Source organism: Stegostoma tigrinum, chromosome 3 (assembly GCF_030684315.1).
Source record: "Stegostoma tigrinum isolate sSteTig4 chromosome 3, sSteTig4.hap1, whole genome shotgun sequence".
NCBI classification, from domain to species: domain Eukaryota; kingdom Metazoa; phylum Chordata; class Chondrichthyes; order Orectolobiformes; family Stegostomatidae; genus Stegostoma; species Stegostoma tigrinum.
In genome coordinates this window covers 53,552,826-53,572,551 of record NC_081356.1, presented here as the reverse complement: position 1 = coordinate 53,572,551, position 19,726 = coordinate 53,552,826, and the positions used below count along the sequence as shown (strand labels likewise).

The 19,726-nt window shown below is 42.3% G+C and overlaps 1 protein-coding gene and 1 pseudogene across 5 annotated transcripts in view; both read right to left on the bottom strand.

The window, feature by feature from the left end:
* LOC125450827 (guanine nucleotide-binding protein G(I)/G(S)/G(O) subunit gamma-7) overlaps window positions 1-19,726 on the bottom strand; it is a 312,586-nt gene that overhangs the window by 100,534 nt on the left and 192,326 nt on the right. The gene's annotated exons all lie outside the window — the stretch shown is intronic.
* On the bottom strand, window positions 18,052-18,736 carry LOC125450719 (cysteine protease ATG4A-like; annotated as a pseudogene).

The window sequence follows — 19,726 nt, the reverse complement described above, 5'->3', positions numbered from 1 at the left end:
AAACTGTGCTGAAACTGTGCAGTCATCACCAAATATCTCCTCTTCTGACCTTATGATTGAGGGAAGGTCATTGGTTGGGCCAAGAAAACTAACCTGAGGAAGTTTGCAGCCAAGAAGGCTGACTTCCAACAACTATACCATCTTCCTATGTGTCGGGTATGACTCTAACCACTGATTAGTTTGCCCCTGGATTCCTGTTTAGTCAGGGGTTTTTGATGGCACTCTTGGTTGAATGCAGCTTAGACGCTGAGCAGGAGCCGACACGGGAATGGTGAGTGAGTGAGGTAATATATTTGTGTGGTTGCATTACCTGAAACGCTACCCGGGTAGGGTCTCCCACCCATCCTCCTCCTCTAACCAAAAAAAAAGGTTCTGTGTGCCTGATTGGTAAGGTAACAAGTTTATTTTTTATTCTTTATTTTTTAAGTCTTGGGAATTTAGAATAATGGGAACAGAGTTCAGGGCAGTTGAATGTTCCTCCTGCAGAATGTGGGAGGTAAGGGTTACCACTACTGTCCCTGCTGACTACATCTGTGGGAAGTGCACCCAACTCCAGCTCCTTGAAAACCGTGTTAGGGAACTGGAGCTGGAGCTGGATGAACTTCGGATCATTTGTGAGTCAGAGGGGGTTATTGAGAGGAGTTACAGGGAGGTAGTCACTCCTCAAGTACAGGAAAAAGGCAGATGGATTACGGTCTGGGGACGGAAAGGGAACTGGCAGGCAGTGCAGGGATCCCCTATGGCCATTCCCCTCAACAAGAAGTATACCATTTTGGATACTGTTGGGGTGGATGGCTTACCAGGGGAAAGCAGTGGGGCACAGGTCCCTGGCACAGAGTCTGTCCCTGCTGCTCAGAAGGGAAGGGGGAAGAGGAGCAGAGCATTAGTCATTGGGGACTCCTTAGTTAGGGGGACAGATAGGAGGTTCTGTGGAGACGGGAGAGACTCACGGTTGGTGTGTTGCCTCCCAGGTGCCAGTGTGCGTGATGTCTCTGATCGTGTTTTTGGGATCCTTAAGGGGGAGGGGGAGCAGCCTAAGTCGTGGTCCACATTGGCACCAACAACATAGGTAGGAAGAGAGATGGGGATTTAAGGCAGAAATTCAGGGAGCTAGGATGGAAGCTGAGAGCTAGGACGAACAGAGTTATTGTCTCTGGTTTGTTGCCTGTGCCACGTGCTAGTGAGGTGAGGAATAGGGAGGGAGAGGAGTTGAACACGTGGCTACAGGAATGGTGCAGGAGGGAGGGTTTTGGATTCTTCGATAATTGGGGCTTTTTCTGGGGTAGGTGGGACCTCTACAAGCAAGATGGTCTTCACCTGAACCAGAGGGGTACCGATATCCTAGGGGGGGAAATTTGCTAAGGCTATTCGGGTGGGTTTAAACTAATTCAGCAGGGGGATGGGCACCAAAATTGTAGTTCGACTATAGAAAAGGTTGAGAGTAGGGTGGTCCGAAATAAAGTTTCAGGGAAGCAAGATGGCACCGGCAAGCAAGAAAATTGGTTTGAAGTGCGTCTACTTCAATGCCAGGAGCGTCCGGAATAAGGTGGGTGAACTTGCAGCATGGGTTAATACCTGGAACTTCGATGTTGTGGCCCTTTCGGAGACATGGATAGAGCAGGGACAGGAATGGTTGTTGCAGGTTCCGGGATTTAGATGTTTTAGTAAGAACAGAGAAGATGGTAAAAGGGGCGGAGGTGTGGCATTGTTGGTCAAGGACAGTATTACAGTTGCAGAAAAGATGTTTGGGGACTCGTCAACTGAGGTAGTATGGGCTGAGGTTAGAAACAGGAAAGGAGAGGTCACCCTGTTGGGAGTTTTCTATAGGCCTCCGAATAGTTCCAGAGATGTAGAGGAAAGGATAGCAAAGATGATTCTCGATAGGAGTGAGAGAGACAGGGTAGTTGTCATGGGGGACATCAACTTTCCAAATATTGACTGGGAACACTATAGTTCGAGTACTATAGATGGGTCAGTTTTTGTCCAGTGTGTGCAGGAGGGCTTCTTGACACAGTATGTAGATAGGCCAACAAGGGGTGAAATAACATTAGATTTGGTACTGGGTAATGAGCCTGGCCAGGTGTTAGATTTGGAAGTAGGTGAGCACTTTGGTGATAGCGATCACAATTCTGTTATGTTTACTTCAGTGAAGGAAAGGGATAGGTGTATACCACTGGGCAAGAGTTTTAGCTGGGGGAAAGGCAATTACGATGAGATTAGGCAAGATTTATGGAGCATAGGATAGAGAAGGAAACTGCAGGGGATGGGCACAGTAGAAATGTGGAGCTTATTCAAGGAAAAGCTCCTGTGTGTCCTAGATAAGTATGTACCTGTCAGGCAGGGAGGAAGCTGTGGAGTGTGTGAGCCGTGGTTTACGAAGGAGGTGGAATCTCTGGTCAAGAGGAAGAAGAAGGCTTATGTTAGGATGAGATGTGAAGGCTCAGTTAGGGCGTTTGAGGGCTATGAGGTAGCCAGGAAAGACCTAAAGAGAGAGCTCAGAAGAGCCAGGAGGAGACATGAGAAGTTGTCGGCGGATAGGATCAGGGTAAACCCTAAGGCTTTCTATAGGTATTTAAGGAATAAAAGAATGACGAAAGTAAGATTAGGGCCAATCAAGGATAGTAGTGGTAAGTTGTGTGTGGAGTCAGATGAGATAGGGGAAGCGCTACATGAATATTTTTCAACAGTATTCACTCTAGAAAACGACAATGTTGTCGAGGAGAATACTGAGATACAGGCTACTAGACTAGGTGGGATTGAGGTTCACAAGGACGAGGTGTTAGAAATCCTTCAGAGGGTGAAGATAGATAAGTCCCCTGGGCCGGATGGGATTTATCCTCAGATCCTCTGGGAAGCCAGGGAGGAGATTGCCGAGCCTTTGGCATTGATCTTTAACTCGTCATTGTCTATAGGAATAGTGCCAGATGACTGGAGGAGAGCAAATGTGGTTCCCCTGTTCAAGAAGGGGAGTACAGACAACCCTGGTAATTATAGACCAGTGGGCCTTACCTCAGTTGTTGGTAAAGTGTTGGGAAAGGTTATAAGGGATAGGATTTATAATCATCTCGAAAAGAATAAATTGATTAGGGAGAGTCAGCACGGTTTTGTGAAGGGAAGGTCGTGCCTCACAAACCTTATTCAGTTCTTTGAGAAGGTGACCAAACAGGTAGATGAGAGTAAAGCGGTTGATGTGGTCTATATGGATTTCAGCAAGGCGTTCAATAAGGTTCCCCACAGTAGGCTATTCTACAAAATGCGGAGGAATGGAATTGTGGGAGATATAGCAGTTTGGATCGGAAATTGGCTTGCTGAAAGAAGACAGAGGGTGGTAGTTGATGGGAAATGTTCATCCTGGAGACCAGTTACTAGTGGTGTACCGCAAGGGTCGGTGTTGGGTCCACTGCTGTTTGTCATTTTTATAAATGACCTGGATGAGGGCGTAGAAGGATGAGTTAGTAAATTTGCAGACGACACTGAGGTTGGTGGAGCTGTGGATAGTGATGAAGGATGCTGTAGGTTGCAGAGAGACATAGATAAGCTGCAGAGCTGGGCAGAGAGGTGGCAAATGGAGTTTAATGCAGACAAGTGTGAGGTGATGCAGTTAGGTAGGAGTAACCGGAAGGCAAAGTACAGGGCTAATGGTAAGATTCTTAGCAGTGTAGATGAGCAGAGAGATCTCGGAGTCCATGTACACAGATCCTTGAAAGTTGCCACCCAGGTTGACTGGGCTGTTAAGCAGGCATAGAGTGTTTTAGCATTTATTAATAGAGGGATCGAGTTCTGGAACCAAGAGGTTATGGTGAAGCTGTACAAAACTCTGGTGCAGCCGAACTTGGAGTATTGTGTACAGTTCTGGTCACCGCATTATAAGAAGGATATGGAAGCTTTGGAAAGGGTGCAGAGGAGATTGACTAGGATGTTGCCTGGTATAGAGGGAAGGTCTTACGAGGAAAGGCTGAGGGACTTGAGGCTGTTTTCATTAGAGAGCAGAAGGTTGAGAGGTGACTTAATTGAAACATATAAAATAATCAGAGGGTTAGATACGGTGGATAGGGAGACCCTTTCTCCTAGGATGGTGACAGCGAGCACGGGGGGCATAGCTTTAAATTGAGGGGTGAAAAATAAAGGACAAATGTCAGAGGTCGTTTCTTTACTCAGAGAGTAGTAAGGGAATGGAACGCTTTGCCTGCAACGTTAGTAGATTCGCCAACTTTAGGTACATTTAAGTCGTCATTGGACAAGCATATGGGCGTACATGGAATAGTGTAGGTTAGATGGGCTTGAGATCGGTGTGACAGGTCAGCACAACATCGAGGGCCAAAGGGCCTGTCCTGTGCTGTAATGTTCTACGTTCTATATCAAGGGCTATTACTCTCCCTTCACCTCTGGAATTCAACACTTTTGCCCATGTTTGAAACAAGGCTGTAAGAGGTCAGGAGCTGAGTGGCCCTGGCAAAACCTAAACTGGGCATCACTGAGCAGATCATTGCTGAGCCGGTGCTGCTTGATAGCACTATTGATGATGCATTCCATCACTTTACTGATGTTCGAGAGTAGGCTGAAAGGGCAGTAATTGGTGTGATTGGATTTACTCTGCTTTTTATGTGCAGGACTTACACGGGCAATATTCTGCATTGTTGGGTTGACGCCAGTGTTGTAACTGTACTGGAACAGCTTGGCTTGGGGTATGGCAAGTTCTGGAGCACACATCTTCAGCACTATTGCCAAAATGTTGTCAGGGCTCACAGCCCTTGCAGTATCCAGCGTCACCAACTGTTTCTTAATATCATGTGGCTTTATATCACGTGGAATGAATGGAATTGGCTGAAGACTGATATCTCTAATGCTGGATACCACTGCATGAGGCCAAGTGGACCATCCATTTGGCACTTCTGGCTGAAGACTGCTGTGACAGCTTCAGCCTATTCTTGCACTGATGTGCTGGGCTCTTCCATCATTGAGATTGGGGAAATTTTGGAGCTTTCTCTTCCAGTGAGTTGTTTAATCGTCTTTCACCATTCATAACTGGATCTAATTGGAATGTAAGAACTGCAGAGCTTAGATCTGATCTGTTGGTTGTGGGATTGCTTAGCTCTGTCTATCACTCGCTGCTTTATGCTGTTTGGCATGCTAGTCGTCCTGTTTGGTAGCTTCACTAGGTTGGCGCCTCGTCTTCAGTATGTCTGGTGCTGCTCCTGGCCTGCCTTCCTGTGCCCTCCATTGAACAGGGTTGATCCCCTGCCTTGATAGTAATGGTTGAGTGGGAGATATGCCGGGCCATGAAATTACAGATTATACTGGAGTGCAATTCTGCTGCTGTTGATGGCCCAGAGTGCTTCAAGGATACCCAGTCTTGAGTTGCTAGGTCTGCTCAAAGTCTGTTTGATTTACCATGGTGACAGTACCGCACAGCATGGTGGAGGTTATTCTCAATGTTAAGGCAAGATTTCATCTCCACAAAGACTGTGCAATGGGCACTCTTACTTGTACTGTCATGGACAGATGCATCTGCAGCTGGCAGATTGGTAAGGACGAGGTCAGGTATGTTTTTTCCTCACCACATGCTGCAGATTCAGTCTAGCAGCTAGGTCCTTTAGGACTCGAGCAACTCGATCAGAAGTACTGCCGCTGAACCACTTTTGGTGATGGACATTGAAACTCTCTACCAGAGTACAATTTGTGCCTTTGCCATCTTCAGTGCTTCCTCTAAGCATTGTTCGACTTGGAGGAGTACTAATTCATCAGCTGAGGGAGGACAGCATGTGGTAATCATCAGGAGGTTTCCTTGCCCATGTTTAACGTGAAGCCATCGGAATTTGTGGGGTCAGGAGTCAACAAAATGCATTCTCGTAAAAAGTACACAAGACACCGAGAAGATGTATAGATGAGATCCAGATCTATGGTGTCGGTGAAAAAGTAACTAATGTTTAGGTGAAATTACAGAGAATACATACACATACATATCGTGCAGGTGACAGCATGCCAGTTTTTCAAAATAGCGTATGCGTGACAAAACCAAGATAAGTTCTGAATGGCACAGCTACTCTGACAGTTTCAAGGAACAAGAGCTCAGAAATTTCCTTCTGATTTAGTTTACAAGTTTTTGTATGTCTCACCCGATCGACATAAAGCAAACCTATGAGAGATGATGCGCATTCCATTGGTCAGAATACTAAGAACAATTTCAGCATATAAAATATGATTCAAAATATTCAACGGCAGGCAAATTTGGCCTTGAAACTTCACAAATAATCCAAAAAAAATGAAAACAGGACAAAATGCAAAATATTGAAGGAACGACTGTTCTTATGTACTTTAATTGAAGTAGTGGCAAGCATGTAAGACTTAATTGTTGAGAAACTGGCCCTCTGACCAAATGGTCAGTTTCCATGCTGTATGTCTCTATGATTATGACTCTAAGGCTTCGTCCAAATTGTTCTGAAGGAGCATTATTGAATTCTAAATGTAAACTCTCTCTCCAATGATGCTGACACGCCTGCTGAGTTTCTCTAGTACTCCCTGAGCTTACAATCGGACAGCAATATTCCGGGCCAACCTACAGCTGCCATGAAGGATACCTGTGCTTCCACTCATTAACAAAGCAAGAGAATGCATTCAGAGAATATCATTGCATGTGTAGCAAAATTTATTCATTGTCATTGTAATTGAACAGTTATCAAAGTTATTTATTGTTTTCTGATGAGAGAAAAAAATTGAAAGTGGTGAGAGAAGTGATATAGGAATAAATATACATGTAAGAATATAACCGATCTGGATACAAATTCAGGAGGTATGGTTAGTATATTTGCAGATGACACCAAAACAGGTGGTGTTATGGAAAGTGAAGCTGATTATCGAGAGTACAACAGAAACATGATCAGATTGGCCAATGGGCTAGGGAATGGTAGATGGAGTTTAATTCAGATAAATGTGGGGTATTGCATTTTGGTAAGTCAAACCAGGGCAGGATGTAAATTGTTAATGGTAGGATCCTGGGGAGTGTTGCCCAACAAAGAGACTTAGGGGTACTAGTACATAGCTCCTTAGAAGTGGAGTTGCAGATAGATTTGGGGCGACACGGTGACTCAGTGCTTAGCACTGCAGCCTCACAGCGCCAGGGACCCGGGATCGATTCCAGCCTCGGGCGACTGTCTGTGTGGAGTTTGTACATTCTCCCCATGTCTGCGTGGGTTTCCTCTGGGTGTTTCCTCCCACAGTCCAAAGATGTGCAGGCTAGGTGGATCGGTCATGCTAAATTGCCCGTAGTATTCAGGGGTGTGTGGGTTATAGGGGGATGGGTCTGGGTGGGATGCTTCAAGGGGCAGTGTGGACTTGCTGGGCCGAAGGGCCTGTTTCCACACTGTAGGTAATCTAATCTAGGCAGGGTGTTTAAGAAGGCATTTGGCATGTCTTTATTGGTCAGAACATTGGGTATAGGACTTGGGACGTCACGTTGTGGCTGTTGATGACATTGGTGGGTCCACCTTTAGAATGCTAGTCGCCCTTCTATCGGAAAGATGTTGTTAAACTTGAGAGGGTGCAGAAAGTATGTTGCCAGGATTGGAAGGTTTGAGCTGTACGGAGAGGCTGAGTTGGCTGGGGCTTTCTTCCCTAGAGTGTCGGAGGCTGAGGGGTGATCTTTAAGGTTTGTAAAATTATGAGGGGCATGGATAGGGTGAATAGCCAAGGTGGGGGAGTCCAAATATATAGGGCATAGGTTCAAGGTGAGAGGAGAAAGATTTAAACGGGACTTTTTCACACAGAGGGTGGTGGGTGTATTAGAATGAGCTGTCAGAGGAAGCGGTGGAGACCAGTACAATTACAACATTTGAAAGGCATCTGGATGGGTATACGAATAGGATGGGTTTAGAGGGATATGGGCCAAATGCTGGTAAATGGGATTAAGTCACATTGGGATGTCTGGCCAGTGCAGACGAGTTGGACTAAAAGGTCTGTTTCCACGCTGTTATGACTCTATGAACACAGTTTCAACATAAGCACTACGCAATCTCCAGATCAGTTACTACTGCAGGTAAATGAAACTTAAAACTAGTAATAACTAGCACAGGGAATCCATACCAGACAACACCTCAGAATTCTTATGGTGCGGCAGGATACCATTAGACCCATCAAGCTCCACTAGCTCTCCAAATGAGCATCATGACTCAGTACCACTCTGTGGCCTTACCACCCCCTCCAAACCCTGCATATTATTTCTATTTAATTAACCATCTAATGCCTTATTGAATGTTTCAATTGAACACATTTTATCTGGTGACCTCTTCCTCCATCCCAACACACACAGCCTGCAAGTTTATAGAATTCCAAACCCCATCTGGTCTGCTTCCACTTTCTTCCCAAAATCCACAAACAGGACTGCTCAAGTGGACCTATTGGTTCTGTCTGCTCATGCCCTATGGAACTAATCTCTTCCTTCCCTGCCTCAATACTTTTTTCTTTTTCTTCCCTTCTACAGTCCCTTCCCACTTACACCCATGATTCATTTAACGTTTTGTGGTAGTTTGCTGGCGCCACTTTGCTTATTATGAATGCCCAATCCTTGTACACATCCATTCCCCATCCAGAAGGCTCTCAGCTGCTTCCAAGAAAAGACCTGAACCATGCCCCACCATTATCACTCTCCTCTGTCTGGCCAAGCTCATTTTCACATTGAACAACTGCTCTTTGTTCTTCCGATCAAATGCGTGGCCATATGCATCCTCATGGACCCCAGATAATCTCTGGAATTGGAAAATTTGATCAGTTTTGCTTCTAATTTCTGCCCTGCTCTCACCTTCACCTGATCCATCTCTGACTCCTTCTTTCCCTTTCTCAGCATCTCTGTTTCCATTTCTGGAGATAGGCTGGCCACCAATATCTCCTACAAACCCACTGACTCCCACAGTTTTCCTGGTCTATATGTCTTCACATCATGTTATAAGGCATAGGATTTATAATCATCTAGAGAAGAATAAATTGATTAGGGATAGTCAGCACGGTTTTGTGAAGGGAAGGTCGTGCCTCACAAACCTTATTCAGTTCTTTGAGAAGGTGACCAAACAGGTAGATGAGAGTAAAGCGGTTGATGTGGTCTATATGGATTTCAGCAAGGCGTTCGATAAGGTTCCCCACAGTAGGCTATTGTACAAAATGTGGAGGAATAGGATCGTGGGAGATATAACAGTTTGGATCGGAAATTGGCTTGCTGAACGAAGACGGAGGGTGGTAGTTGATGGGAAATGTTCATCCTGGAGACCAGTTACTAGTGGTGTACCGCAAGGGTCGGTGTTGGGTCCACTGCTGTTTGTCATTTTAATAAATGACCTGGATGAGGGCGTAGAAGGGTGAGTTAGTAAATTTGCAGACGACACTAAGGTCGGTGGAGTTGTGGATAGCGATGAAGGATGCTGTAGGTTGCAGAGAGACATAGATAAGCTGCAGAGCTGGGCAGAGAGGTGGCAAATGGAGTTTAATGCAGACAAGTGTGAGGTGATGCAGTTAGGTAGGAGTAACCGGAAGGCAAAGTACTGGGCCAATGGTAAGATTCTTGGTAGTGTAGATGAGCAGAGAGATCTCGGTGTCCATGTACACAGATCCTTGAAAGTTGCCACCCAGGTTGACTGGGCTGTTAAGCAGGCATAGAGTGTTTTAGCATTTATTAATAGAGGGATCGAGTTCTGGAACCAAAAGGTTATGCTGCAGCTGTACAAAACTCTGGTGCGGCCGCACTTGGAGTATTGCGTACAGTTCTGGTCACCGCATTATAAGAAGGATGTGGAAGCTTTGGAAAGGGTGCAGAGGAGATTTACTAGGATGTTACCTGGTTTGGAGGGAAGGTCTTACGAGGAAAGGCTGAGGGACTTGAGGCTGTTTTCGTTAGAAAGAAGAAGGTTGAGAGGTGACTTAATTGAAACATATAAAATAATCAGAGGGTTAGATAGGGTGGATAGGGAAAGCCTTTTTCCTAGGATGGTGACGGCGAGCATGAGGGGGCATAGCTTTAAATTGAGGGGTGAAAGATATAGGACAGATGTCAGAGGTAGTTTCTTTACTCAGAGAGTAGTAAGGGAATGGAACGCTTTGCCTGCAACTTTAGTAGATTTGCCAACTTTAGGTACATTTAAGCCGTCATTGGATAAGCATATGGGCGTACATGGAATAGTGTAGGTTAGATGGGCTTGAGATCAGTGTGACAGGTCAGCACAACATCGAAGGCCGAAGGGCCTGTACTGTGCTGTAATGTTCTATGTTCTATATCCATGTTTTCATGGGGGCAACTTTTTTTATACAAAGTGATAGATTCTGGGAATATGCTGTCAGGGTTGGTGGTGGAGGCAGATAAAATAGAGGCGTTTAAGGCTTTCAGATAAGCGCGTAGGACATGCAACAAATGGAGGGTTATGGACCACGGGCAGGCAGAAGGGATTAGTTTAATTTTCCTTCACAATCGGCGCAACATTGTGGGATGAAGAGCCAATTCCTGTGCTGTATTGTTCTATGTTTTAAAATGCAACACCTCACAATTTTCTAAATTAAGCTCCATCTACCATTCCTCGGACCATTGGCCCATCTGATCAAAGTCTCGTTATACTCTGAGATAATCTTCTTCACTGTTCTCTACACCACCATGGTAAGATTAGAAAAATATATTTGATATCATCTTCTGTATCTGTAAAAAAAAAGTGATTATTCCAAACTTCTGAACTCCGCCGGTAATAAATCCATAGATATTATAATATAATTGGCTGCTGCCTGCAAATCTACCACAAGATCAATGAGTGAATAATGAAGCACAGTATCTTCTGTTTTTATTGTTACAACAATCAACAGTTTCTAGATAATCAGGACACTGCAACTGTAAAATCATACAATGCAATAAAGGACCAAAGTTGTTTAAAACTGGATTGCTGTAATTGCAATTGGCAGCGTAAGAGCAACCGAACAATTTCTAAGAGCTGAGTAATGACAGAATTTCAAAACCTCCAAACGATGCACAGCTATCAAGCTGTGGAGAGGCAGAAACATTGCGGGATTACCTACAACCAGTCATGTACCAAAGGGCATCTTTACTTCTTAAAGGTTATTTGCTAACTCCACTTCTACAAGCATCCCATAACACAGAGAAGGCTACAGCTTCGCTTACATTGTGGGTTAGGGAAGCAACCACAACCATTGATAACAGCTCCTACCAGACAGTCTGAGAAATACATTAGTCTTGACTGTATGAATGCATTAAAGTAAAATTGCAGCACTACAGCTTTCCTGTTCAACAATTTGCTGCATTTCACTTGATCCCATCTGTAATTTCAACTTGACTCATCAGCTATCGACCACTTGGTAAGATGACTGATTCATTGATAGGCAAAGCTAGTAACAAAAAAAAGTGCGTAGCAGATAAATTTCTGTTCTGCAGAAAGCATGCACACTCATGGCAGCTGTGAAAACCCAAAGTAAGTAGATCTGGTGAAGAGATCAAACATAAAGATCCCATCTGTATCACTGAAAGGTCGACTTCCAACCCCCACTCTTCTTCCAAGTCATTGTGTACCACAGATCATCAGCTCTTTGAATCTTCATTGTACATAATGTGGCTGCAAAGATTCACTGCTTTTAAAAAAAAACAGCAGTCTTTCTGAGATGATAAAATGTGAGGCTGGATGAACACAGCAGGCCAAGCAGCATCTCAGGAGCACAAAAGCTGACGTTTCGGGCCTAGACCCTTCATCAGAGGGGTCTAGGCCCGAAACGTCAGCTTTTGTGCTCCTGAGATGCTGCTTGGCCTGCTGTGTTCATCCAGCCTCACATTTTATCATCTTGGAATTCTCCAGCATCTGCAGTTTCCATTATCTCTGAGCAGTCTTTCTGAGACTTTCCTAGATCATTTTGTGTTTTAGTAGTGTTTAAAATGAATGACAAAATGGCTAGCAACATAATATTATGTTTTAATATTTATTTTACAGGTGCATTGCGCATGTCTTTTGTTTAATTTTGCAATTTTACTCCCATTTCTTTGATTTCCTGGCCTGACACCTGCAGCTAACAGAATGAACACTCATGCTGTCAAAGATTATCAACAAAGACCCTTGCAGATGACTGCCAGGGTGTTCTTAGGAATGATCCTGTCATTAAATTTTTCCTGCTTTTCTACAAAGAGATAGCATAGGATCCAAACTACATCTTTACAACTTGGCAAATGACCAAGTGACACTCAATCTGCACACATCTCTAATCTGATACTGTGATAACACTACTGTGCTAGCACAAATTTATTATTTTTAATCCTACTTTTAAAAACAATAGCTACAAGGAAAAAAATGAAGACCATCCGTTGTGTTCCACAGACAGCAGACTGCTATAGGAACTTGATCTGCTGTAAAAAGCCAACAATGGCAATACCAACCTCTCAAATAAAAGAAAGCAAAACACAGCTGTAGGCTGTAGTTTGTGATAAAAAAGCACACACAATACAGCTTCTGAAAATGCAAAGCACTGGGGACTGAGGACCTTTGGTTTCCTGACTTCCGGAACCAGTCTTCATTATGGTATCGCAGAAAAATGAAATTGTTCATGTTGAGACCAATACAATTGCTTTCCGTCCGCCATTAAACGCCAAGTTAGCAAATCATATTCTTTCAAGTAAATAGCATGTGGTGAGATTTTCAACACTGCATCTGCCCACCTTCATTTTACATTATAGTTTAGAAAGACCATGATATAACTATGCAAAAATGAACCCAAAGTCTTCCACAGTGTAATTTCTCACCCCATCTTTGGTGAAATGGCTTTTACACCTGACATCACAAACAAGAAATCCAGTTAAAACCAAAATTTTCTGTTTTACCATAGTGTGAGTTAAAACGAAAGACCATTTTAAACTCCAAACAAACATTGTGAATACCCGAATATATATATCACTGAAAATTCACGTACAGGTACAAAAAGTTTCTAAAAAAAGCTTAAAGAATGTTGACTTTTATCTTAACAGGAATAGAACACAAAGGGAAGTGACGCTTCAGTTATACAGAGATTTGATCAGATTACATTTATCTTGTGTTTTGTGTACTATAGTTCAGGAAGGATATGTTAATCTTGGAGGGGATTCAGTTATTTAGTCGAAAGATATGAGCTTAAATAATAATAAACTTGTCAATAAATTTGGTTTATTTTCCTCAAGTTTAGAAGGTTGATGGGCTAATCTCAGAGAGACGTCCAAAGAATTAAGGTCACAAGGGTGCCAGAAATAATTTTCATTAGGCCAGAAGACATGTTTTCTGATTGTAAAATTCAGAACAAAGGGAAAACTTTGGGGAAGGTGCTATTATTACCCTGTTGGCTCAATAATAGATCTCCCTTATTTAATTTTGAATTTCATGTCAGAATATAAAACTGATGAGAATATTATGGGAAACTGGAGGAGATAAAGAGAAAAAACAGACAACAATGTTGGGTTGACATTCAGGAGTCTTCTAATTTCTTCTGTGTAATCCTGTGACTGATGCTCATCTTCTTTACCTCGAGATCAGGTGTGGACTGACAGCTTATGAGAAAAGTATTGTTCAAAATCGTAGATTACAGGCCTCATAATGTTAAACAGCAAAATTACATGCCACTTCAAAGTTTACTGGTACAGGAAGTAAGCACCTTTGTAATATATATTTATCATGTTTAGCTTTAGATTATAAAGAATAATCAGTGGTGGGAAGTCCAGTAGTACCTGAAACTTGGGGTCATTACAGTTAACTTTGCAGTCTAGACACGGGTGCATAACGGTTAATAGTGACTACTGATCCTCCCATTTAACCATCTTCTCAATTGTCTGTTTAAATTTCTGCTCGGATGAAATTGTACTGTCGAGAGAGGCTCTTTCTACACATCAGACTTTCTATCAAATGTGTGTTGAATTGACTGGAACTGCCACAACTTTATGCTATATTGTGATGTTTTGAACTAGGGCACTTTGTATATAGCTACAGTGGCTAGCTCTGTGGACAATATACTTGCTGCATTCAGAGATTTGAACAGTGACTGAGAGTTCATTCTTGCATTCTGTCAATGTTCCAGGAGCCCACAGAACATACCTGCTGTAGCTGGGGACAGATACCTTTGAGCTCATACAGTTGTTCTGACAGTAGTCTGTCAAATTACATTATCATTTGGAAGTTAGGAGCGGAAAGTCTCATGTTTTGGGATATAACACAAGCATTGCTGCGTCGGATAAATTACCCTGCTGAGGGTAAAATGTTAGCATAAATGACTATCTTTAATAAATATCGCCTCTAATATCTTGGTGGAGAGTTTTGGAAAACTACTTGAAGACCAAGTAGACAATAACTCTGGAAACTAGTCCATCTGGATAACCAGGAACATCACTTTTTAATAGGGCAGAAAATCATATCCATATGTAGGCAGGGTATTGATCACCAAGGAGACAGAGCTAATTTATTTCTGATTAGCGTGCAAGTTCTTTCAAGATAAAAATCGTTTCACTTGTTGCCTTAATTAATAATAAAAAATCTAAAGTTACAAACAAAACAAAAAATAAAGGATACGAATGTATACTGGAGGACAGTATACATTTTGCTTTATTTAAAAATGAACTTGAAAGCCTGATGAATTCTTGTTAAAAATAAATGGTCAGGAAAGTACAGCTTCAAAAGTTACCAGAGAAGAAAAATGTTTATTTTTCCCCACTGTAATGTTTTACATGTTCCAGACCCAATACAGTTCTGCCTATAATCCTGGCATGGTGGCTCAGTGGTCAGCATTGCCGCCTCACAGCGTCAGGGGCACAGGTTTGATTCTAGCCTCAGGTAGCTATGTGGAGTTTGTAAATTCTCCTCAGGTTAGGTGGATTGGCCATGGTAAATGCAGGATTATGGGAATAAGGTTGGGGGGTGGATCTGGGTGGGATGCTCTTTGCAGGGTCGGTGCAGGTTCAATGGTGGAATGCCCCATTTCCACACTGGAGGGATTCTTTGATCCTATGATTATTCCTTTGTCCAAATCACGTGGAAATAAATAAAAGCTTGTGTGACATTTGGTGCCGATGTCACCTACATGCAAAATTATAATCACAAAACTAAAGACTGGCTTCTGGTGATTCATTAGTCTTAAATCTCCAACAGAATGCTGTGCAATGTATGCAATATTGTTAGTGTAAGCTTGACTTATTTACACAACAAATTCTAGAGCGTTCCATAATGTGCCCTTAACAAATACAGTCTCATTACACCAATACTACTTCATCTTCTCTGAGTATCAACAAATTTTGCACACGCTATCGTAAAGAAGGGTTTTGAACTGCAAATAATTCAAATCTGAAATAATGAAATCTGGCAATACATAAGTATGTTCATTTGTGCATATATAACATTATTGACTGTGCCTGATTTTCTTCCTTTGCAGCCCTTTGTTGTGTTGCGTGCTGTCCTACAAAACAAATTGCTTCTGTTCCAGCTTTCAGTTCAAATAATGCTCTGTATCGAAAACGGGAACCCTCTTATTCTCCTTCAGGTGTGCATTAACAACATGTTATTTTGGAGAAATTTGCTGATGTGGCAGAGAAAGGAGGAAAAAGAAACACTTGTATTTTCACATTTTTTCATGATGTTAGTTAGGTCTTTCCAAAGCACTTTGCAGCGAATGAAGTAGTTTTGGAATAGTTTAATACAATAAATGCAGCTGATAATTTGCATATAGTTGCTGTCAAGAACGTGATTAGATAACTTTTTTCGAGGATGGCTACTAATTGAGGAATAAATATTGCTCAAAATCCTGGGATAAATATTATTCAAAGTCCTGGGGTAACTCTATTTTTCTTCAAAATAGTCTCATGAGATCATTTACACATGAGGGCTATGAAACGGCAGATAGATGTCAGTTTAAAATTTCATCCAAGGAAGATACCACAAATGATTGTCAGTGACTGTGGCTCTCAACCTCTAGGTTAACTGATCCTTCCGTGTTGGAATAAGCAATATTCCACACATATTGCAGTTTACATTCTATTGCTACAGGAGGCACACATTCTCTGTACACAGGACATTGTATTGAGGTTGTTGACTTGCTCACTGAGCTGACGTGTTTTCATTCAGATGCTTTGTCACCATGCTAGGTAACATCATCAGTGAGGCCTCTGATGAAGCGATGTTCTACTCCACGTGGAATTTATACTATCCAGTCTGTTATGGTGAGTAGTGTCATTTCTGATTTTGTTCTGTATGCGTTTGTATATGGGATTCAATGCTATGTGTTTGTTGACTGTATTATGGATTGAGAAATGACAGCACTTACCATAGCAGGCCAGACAGTATAACTTCCAATTGGAGTAGAACAACATTGCTTCATCGGAAGCCTCTCCGTTGATGTCACCCAGCATGGTGATGAAACGTATAAATGAAAACAAAGCAGCTCAGTGAGCAAGTCAACAGCCATCCCCATAACACAAGCTACAAATCTTTGCTAAAACCTTAAAGGATGTTGCATTCTCTCTGACATGTGGCTTTGCCAAGTTAGAGAGTATTGCCAATGAGAATCAGCTATTTCTTCAATCCCAGACGGATGCTGCGTTTAAACAGGGTGATGTTCTGTATGTGCAGGAGTACCACTCTCAGTAAAGAAGCAGTTTGTGTGCAGCCATGCCCCAGAACATTATGTTGTTGTATGCTGGTTCCCCTGGAAGCAGCCAAGGTGCTTTCATCCTTCGTCAGACTATTCTTCAAGCCACCTTGTTAAACTAGAAGATGACTATTGAGTGCAAAGAATTTTATGTTGTGCACGCAGTGAATGATTACCCAAGTCACCGGACCATACACAGACATTCATCCAGCGAGCATCTTGTTGATTCAAGGAACATCATGAGGCAGAGGATAGGCATATTAAAACAATGGTTCTGTGGCCATTGGAAGTTATACTGTCTGGTCTGCTTCCTCACTTATTTTGCAGAAAAGTGTCATCTGATTTTCTATAGTCTGCTGTGTCTTCCACAACGTGCATCAGAACAGCGCTTGCCAGAATGAGGAAAAGAGGAGGAAGGGAAAAGGCAGCCAGCACATCCTTGCTTGGACAAAAATACCCATCACCAACTCATCAGACCCCAGTTCGCCTGATTAAATCATTTGATTTGCAGGGTTCAGAGAAATATCCCCAAGCTCAGGCAAATAAGAAATTGATAAACAGCTAAGATAAGAAACAGGCTTCAGATGATTCATATGACAACGCTCACAAGCGTAAATGAAGCATAATGCTACCTTTGTGCATCAGCATTGTTTGGTTCTCTTCACCAGCTATTTTCCATCAATGCTGACCTACCCATATGGCCACATGCTCTCCAGAATATTTTTCCAAGTAACACTTGTTTTTGCTGGAACCCACAAAATGAAGAAGATTCACCTTTAAAAGCCATCTGTTCAAAAGGAAATTAGGTATATTGAAGTTGCTAGTAAACTACTTGGAAGCAGATTGGTAACTAAATGAGAGTTATTTCATTATTTTTGAAAACGCTGCAAAGAACATTTTCTTCTCTCCTTATGATATATGGTTAAAAAGACCACTTGAATTATAAAAACAGTCCAGTCTCTGCTGTAGTTATTCAACAACAATGTTTGATTGTCTAACTTGGTGCTTCAAAAGCCAAGGATTTCAATTTTTTCTTCTGACTCAAAAAGTTTGTTGGCTGGCACAACACTGTTGGTCTGCACCTCAAGCTTGATACGAGGTATAAAAGGAGGCCAGTGCTACTTGATCAATTCAGACATCCAACATTTTGCATCTTCAGAATGTTCTTTGATGCAGAATTACACTAGCCATTAGCATCCCCTTTAATGTTGCAAATCAAAGTCCTAAAGCTACCGAAGTGTTCCGATGTATAATTTTCACGCTATGTGGTATTGCTTGGCAGTGATAACTGTAATAATGACAATTGTCCAAACTCCCACCATCCGGTGTTTACTGTAACCTTTGTCATATGGGATCCATACAGATTAATTAATTTCCAATAAATCCTATAAAATAACTAGCATTATTTAGTTTTCTTGCTCAAACTCATAAAGACTAAAGTACTTTAAAACATTTGTTGATGTGAACTGAATTTATGCGTTTTATTCCCAAACTTCGAGGCACGATCAACAAAAGTGGCTTCCAGTCCTTGCAATACACAGACACAGCGGGCACATAAACTCTGCATAGTGAGTTATCTGCCTGCAATCTGAAATATTCAGACCAATATTTGCAAATTCTTTTGATATCCTGAATAACTATAGTACTGTGCATGGAAACATAAACTGCTAGAACATTCAATTTGTCAAATAAGGCAAGCTTAAGACTTAAGCCACTGTGTTAGGTCTGTACCAGTCTCCCTTCAGACTTACTTTCTCTCACTCCCATCTGAGCTGTTTAATAAATTCAATAATAATCGTCTTTTCTGACATGAAATGCAGAATTTAATGTTACCGCTAAGCATGCTATTTATCTTTCTCTCACCACTAACCCATTCCTATGTGTCTGTATATTAGCGCTTCTGCCAGGATCATGCATTCACAGTACAGCATACACCCCAATCAGTGTCAAATGAGGGACCAGTTCCCCAATTGGGGAAAACTTCTTCCTCTATGGAAACCAAAGCGTAGACTTCATATGCAACAGGATTTTCTGTTGAATCGGATCTTTCTGTATTTAATTGATATTGTCTTCCTTGAATCCAATGAGTTTCTTCAGTGTCTGGAAAGCCTTTAAACATCTCAGGGGAGCCAGGTATTTGAATTCACATTTGGCAACAAGTACCTCCATCTTTGATGGTGTTAGTGTCATCACGAGATGACAAGGATGTGCCTGCATAATGGGCACAGTGTCTTCAGCTCAATTGTTTAACACTGCTCCATCTTATCATTCCTTGATTCTGGAGAATTAGTGTGTTCTCAACCACAATCATGAAATAAGTGACACCATAAAGCAAATGTACAAAAATTGCTTCAAAGGTACTTATAATAATACATACAATTCTCAACTATTCATCCTTGTACATTCCCTCAGCAACTGTTTTGTGAATCCTTTTGGTCAAGTCCTCCGAAGCAATACTGTAATCTTCATAGAATCCCTACAGTGTGGAAACAGGACCTTCAGCCCAACAAGTCCACACCAACCCTCAGAGCATTATACCCAGATCCATCCCCCTATAACTGACCTAATCCCTACACATCCCTAAATGCTATGGGCAATTTAGCATGGCCATTTCCACAGCCTGCACATCTTTAGACTGTGGGAGGAAAGTAGAACACCAAGACAAAACCATGCAGACATGGGAAGAATGTGCAAACTCTATACAGGCAGTTGGTACATGACTGGTAAAGGCTACTAACTTTTAGTGGAGGCAGGTGGGATGGGGATAGCAGGATCATTCACCCCAAAATCATTGCCAAACCTATGGGACGGCACTTCAACAATCCTTGTAATCTGCTGAAGCACAGCATGCTAGACTGTTATGAGACAAAGCATGATTGTTTGAGCATGTGCACCTGTAGTTATGATGAGATCCGAGTTTGCATGGCAATAAGCTGGACTTCCATGGTGACAAGCAGAGATCTTACGGCATCAACCTGAGCTTCCTCTGCAGCAGTCAGGCTTTGTAAGATTTTTCCTTGTGCCAAAATAGAAGCTGAAACATTGGCCGTCAGACCCTGCATCATGCTTTAACCTGAAAATATTCTCATCTGATTGGCCACTATTCCCA